Source organism: Chinchilla lanigera, unplaced genomic scaffold, assembly GCF_000276665.1.
Source record: "Chinchilla lanigera isolate Chin_1 unplaced genomic scaffold, ChiLan1.0 scaffold00006, whole genome shotgun sequence".
Classification (NCBI taxonomy): domain Eukaryota; kingdom Metazoa; phylum Chordata; class Mammalia; order Rodentia; family Chinchillidae; genus Chinchilla; species Chinchilla lanigera.
Genome location: NW_004955407.1, coordinates 20,733,566 through 20,739,565, shown reverse-complemented (window position 1 = coordinate 20,739,565; position 6,000 = coordinate 20,733,566).

The following is a 6,000-nucleotide window of genomic DNA, read 5'->3' as shown; positions in this document are numbered from 1 at the left end:
GTTTTTCTCCGGTACCGGGAACAGAACTCACGACCTTGCGCTTGCCAGGCAGGCGCTTTTGCCGCTGAGCTAAATCCCCAGCCCCTATTCATATTCTTATAACTAGAATTTTGTCCATAGTTAAAGGTAAATATATTTCTTTATCTCCAAATATATCTCTTTCTATTCTGCTCTCATCTATCTTACAAAATTTCCTATTACATCACTGTGCGTGTCATACTAAAATAGTTCAGGAGGAACTATCTTCTCCATTAGCCTCTGAGATGCTCAAGGAAGGGAGCCTCTCCTCCTTTTTAATGTTTGGATTCCAACAGAGATGTGTCCAGTGTATTAATAAACTATTATTTTCATCAGATTAAGAATTTAATGTGTCTGAATAGCAGAAGTTAAAGGAAAACTGTAGAATCCAAATGGTTTTGTATAAATAGCCATTTGATCCTTGCCAGATAGCTGCTACCCAATTGGATTTCACTTTAATTTGCAAAGTGTGTATTAAGAGTGGAGACTGGCCAAGACTTGCTCTTTTTTTCTGTGCTTCTTGTCTTTACTTCTGTTATTCAAAAATAGTTCCCTGAGATCAGATTTAGGTATGCAGTCTTTGTACTTTTTGAGACTATTAATTTTTACTGCATAAATGGTTCTGTTGATATTTCAACTAGAGACTTGAGATTCTGATTTTTACCAGAAATATTCTCATTTGCACATCATGAAAAAATTACTTACAGTGTTTAAGTTAAAAATAAATTACTGCTAGATGAGAATTTTTATCTAAAAGTTTAAATAACCTTTTAGTGGTCATCAGATATCATTATATTGCTTATATCTTGTATCTAACCAGACAAATAAATATCTAAAAATATATAGAGGAATGAAAATGTATTCTTTATTTTTCTGAATATTGGCCTACAACATAAATTCAAGACTTGTAGAAAAACTGTTGATTAAGAATGATCAGTTAAACTAAAGAATGAATTGATTTCAATTGCTAGAGAATTACTTGAATTATGCATAAAAGCATTTCATGAAATTTAAATTTAGTACTAAGTTTTTGTGAAAATTTTAGTGACTGTTTTTCAAGATTAGATGTACCTATGATTGAAAAATCCTACCTGTAATTAGGTATAAAACTGGATAAAATTGTATAGTATTGTCTATAATGCATGGTTTTAATAAGATGATTTGTTGTTCAATGACATTGTAGCTGATCTTAAGAGCTGAATTACAATTGTATTGAAATATACAACCAAAAAATAGCCACATGCACAAACAGAAGCAAAAGTAGCACTGGTAATTTTGCCATTTAGCATAGAATTTTCTTTTAAGAAAAAGAAAAAAATCACTTTGTTTAAGGGGAAATCTTTCAAAATAGGTCATAGAGACATTCTTAAAAAAAGCAACACAAATCAATCACTATTCTACTCAGAAGAAAAAATCTGTTGAATGATTGGACTGGAAGTGTTATTAAGATAGAAAATGGATTTCATCACTTACTTGGTTTTAGGAAACACACACCTTTATTCTTCAAAATAAAAGTTTGAAAAAAAATAATGACCTACAATTAATATCAGAACAAATACCTAACAATCTCCTTTACATTTAGCATTCTGTTGAAATGAAAAATATTTCATTGTAAGTCTTTTAAAATATTGTTTTCAAAGTCTTTTCTCTTGGTTTTAAATATGTAATCATCATGAAAATATATTATTTTCTTTCTTGATACTCCTTATAATATTGCATTGTTAAATTTCTATGATGGAATAAAATAGGTAGGACTTATAATAATATACTTTTTATTATCTTTTAGGAAATTCAAATTGTCAATAATATCTCCATTATATTTAAAATATAATTATTTTAGGAAATTTCCTTTAAAGAATTATTGCCAATAATATTCCATTGATTAGATAACATAAACTTTGAGAGAATAGGTTGTCTTATAATGTTTTATTTTGACATTTCTTGTGAATAATAATTATAGATTATAGGAGCATTCTGAAGATTACCATGTTCAAGTAATAACACCTGAGATTTTGTCTATTTTTTTATTCTTGACATTATTTTTTTTTGTTTTGTTTGGTGTTTTGTTTTTTTTCCAGTACTCGGAATCGAACTCACAACCCTGTGCTTTCCAGGCGGGCACAGTGCCACTGAGCTAAATCGCCAGCCCCTATTCTTGACATTATTTTCACATACAACTTGAAAAGTGGACTGTATTGTATACATACATTATTTCTTAAAACTTTGGAAATACTGTATAGATAATAATACAAAATAAGTATTTTAAGTAATAAACTATTAGAAGATATTCTTCATACACATGAAGGTTTATGGAAACAATATGCCTTAGATACAATTTAAAATACTTTTAATGCTTAGGTTTCTGAAAAATGAAATTCAACTAATGTAAAATGCTGTCAGTTCCACCAATCTGCATAAGTTTAGCTGCTATATGATTCCAATAAAATTACAAATGGAAATTAAATTGAATCCATTTTGATTTATACCTGAAGCATTTCAATCAGAATATTTTATCAAATAAGTGAAACTATGTCTTATCTAGTGTTATGAAGCTAATTTTTACTGAGCAATGAAAAATTAATCATTTCAAAGGGTAACCTTTATATACATATATCAAATATAGTGGAAATAAAATATGCACATTATATATGCATATGCATGCATTAGTGCCCCAATACATATAAATACATTAAGAATACATAGTTGTATACTGCTGTGAAGAAAAAAGACGTATTTTAAAGCCATTTTCATAACTAAAATTTCATTAAAAATACATATAGTAAATAAAATAAGAGGTTTAAGAGCAAGGCATTTTAAAAATTTTTCCCTTGTCTTACCAACAAAGATGATTATACCTTGAGTTATATTCACATTGGTTTTCCTATTTATATTTTTTGCAAATAAGTAGGGGTAATAGTTTCTTCACCCTCTAGAGCACAAGAATTGCTATATCTTAAATTTTTCCTTCATGCTTTCAATTTAAGAATCAAATGCTTACATGCACATTGTATAATCAAAACTTTCTATAAGGTTTATTGTAGAAATACTTTCTTCAACATTACTTTCCATGAATTGCAAAATTTAAAATTTTATGTTAGAACACTTTCTTATATAATTTATTTACTGTTTATGCTAAATGTGTCTAAAATATGATCTCTCTAACCTTATCAGTTGCTATCATTTCTATCACTCTGGATTAGTCAGCTTCCCCATCACTGGGACAAAATACCAGACATCCACATCTTAAAGGACTAGAGATTTATTTTTGTCTTCCAGTTTCAGACTGTTCACTTCATGCTTGATTGGCTCCACGGCGCTGTGCATGACAGAAGGGCATGAGAGATGAGAAGTCCTCAGTGCATCTCTTCCAGGAAGCATAACGAGTAAGCAGTCAACCAGAGCAAGAAATATGCTCTCTAAAATGATACCCCCAGAGACGCGACTTTTCCAACCAAACCCCATGCCTAACAGGACATTCAGCTAGGAACACATGAATTGTGCAGGGCTCCGGTGATAGAATCACCTTCCAAAAGCTCCATCGACAAAAATGTGAGAATTTTTGGAGGCATATTATGTACGTAGCACAACACATTATAGTATTTTATACTAGAAACGTTTCTGGAAACAACAGTATTTTTATTATTACACAGATATTATTAGTAACTATTTATAATTTTATTTTCTGACATACAATATTGTTTTTTTTTTTTTTTTTCATCGCAGGAATCAAACTCAGGATCTTGCACTTGCCAGGCAGGCATTTGTGCCACTGAGCTGTATCCCTGGTCCTGATATTCTTTTGCTCAGGATTAGATATTTACTTTTAAAATCATTCTTCCTTTCTTTAAACACTCTGCTCTGAAAACTTTTGTCAAGTTGAAAAATTACAACTCTTCTTTTTTAACGAAACATATTCAGTACTTTACCAGTGTTGTATGTCTCTTAGTGAAAATTCCCAGTGTCTAGTTGTTTAAACCGATAGCCTTCTTTGTCCATAGAGCTCATACACTGTTTTATTATTGTTTCCTTCTCTTTTTTGTTTTGTTTTTTTTCTCTCTTGTTTTTTTTTTCCCGTATAGGGAATTGAACTCACAATCTTGCACTTGCCAGGCAGACACTGTGCCACTGAGCTAAATCCCCAGCCCAAGCTAAATCCCCAGCCCTGCTTTTTTGTTGAAGATTAGTCTCTTGAGGCTTTTGAAAAATATTTACTGAAGCTAAAATTGGTGTGTCCATGAATATATAAAAATGCCTTTATTTGCTATAACTGTTGCTTCATTGTTACCGAAGTACACACTTCTAGGTTGGAAGCTATTTTATCTTGGAATTTGAAATTTTGGTAGCTCACAGTACTTAGGCCATTTATGAGGTATGGATACTTATTTCAATTACCAATTATTAGATCTAAAATTATATTCAAATGAGATTACTGCTACAGAAGCATAAGTAAGCTAAAAGTATTTCTGGTTCTACAATATCACTCTAGTAACCAAACATGCAAATGGAATGCTTCTATCAAACAGCATATTGTTAACAAAGGTAAGAAGAAAGAGGAAAAACTCCTAGTTAAATATATCAATGAAAAAAGCCAAGATTTGTGATGCATGCTTTTAAACCAAGCGCTTCTGGAGGCTGAGGCAGAGGGATCGCAAGTTTGAGTCCAGCCTGATAAACCTAGTGAGATCTTGTCTCAAAATTAAAACAGACAACAAACAGCTGGAGATGTAGGTCAGCACAAAAGTCCTGGGTTTAATTCCTGGTATTGAAAAAAAAAAGATATTAATGAAATAATAATATGATTGTGTTGGTTTGGGGGTATTTTTGAAAGGGAGAACAATATAATATTGGACACATATTTTATATGATTCTTTGTAATACTCACCCAAAGAGCAATATACCAAAGAGTACAGGAAATCTATTCACACACTAAGACCAAGGAATCCAGCTGAGGGCCTGGATCCCAGGGTAATGTCCTGCATGAGTTCAGCTGAATACCTAGAGCTCATAACAGTGCCTTCCACGAATCCAACTGGAGGCCCAGAGCCCACTACAACATCTCATGCAGGCCTGTTTCACGGATCTGCGCTGGGAAAGGCCCAAAGGTCAGTGGTGGAATCCAGGAAGTCTGTGCCAGCGGGATGAAGGATCTGTTCCTCGAAAAGCACCATAGCTATCCTCAGCAACAGTGAGGTCCCAAGCTCCTCCGATGATCAAGATGGCCAAGTTCCCATCAGGGAAGCCAATGCAGGAAGCTTCTCCTGGACACCTGCAGTGCATCACCTTCTCTTCTGGAACCAGAAAGCGATAGTCAAAAAAGAAAGCATGTTTTCATCCCTCTATACATTTTTATATATTTATTTGTCTGGTTAGATACAAGATATAAGCAATATAATTATATCTGATGACCACTGGAAGGTTATTTAAACTGTTACATAGATGTTCCCATCTAGCAATAATTTATTTTTAACTTAAACATTGTAAATAATTTTTTCAAGATGTGAAAATGAGAATATTTTGGGTAAGAACCAAAATCTCAAGTTTCTAGTTGAAATATCAACAGAACCATGCATATAATAAAAATTAACAGTAGTCTCAAAGACTGCCTATCTAAATCTGATCTCAGGGAATCATTTTTGAATAACAGAAGTAAAAACAACAAACACAGAAACAACAGAAAAGAGGTTGTCTTGGTCTGTCTCCATCATGGAAGTAGTAATATTAGAAGCCGAGAGTACATATCCTTTAAGTATAATTGTTCGTTTCTTTAGTCCTTATTTTGCTTATTTTTCTTTTTGGTTATCTGGACTTTTTCCTGTCATTTGTATGTTACACATTTGTGGTTTTTTTCCATATTCTTTTTCCCAGTTGATTTAACCATCCTTTTATTCTTTCATATTACATTTGCTATATAACTAGCCACTAAATTAAAGTATGTCATTGTGCTCCTATAGGTACTGACAAATTTTGGTTTTAACTAGAAAT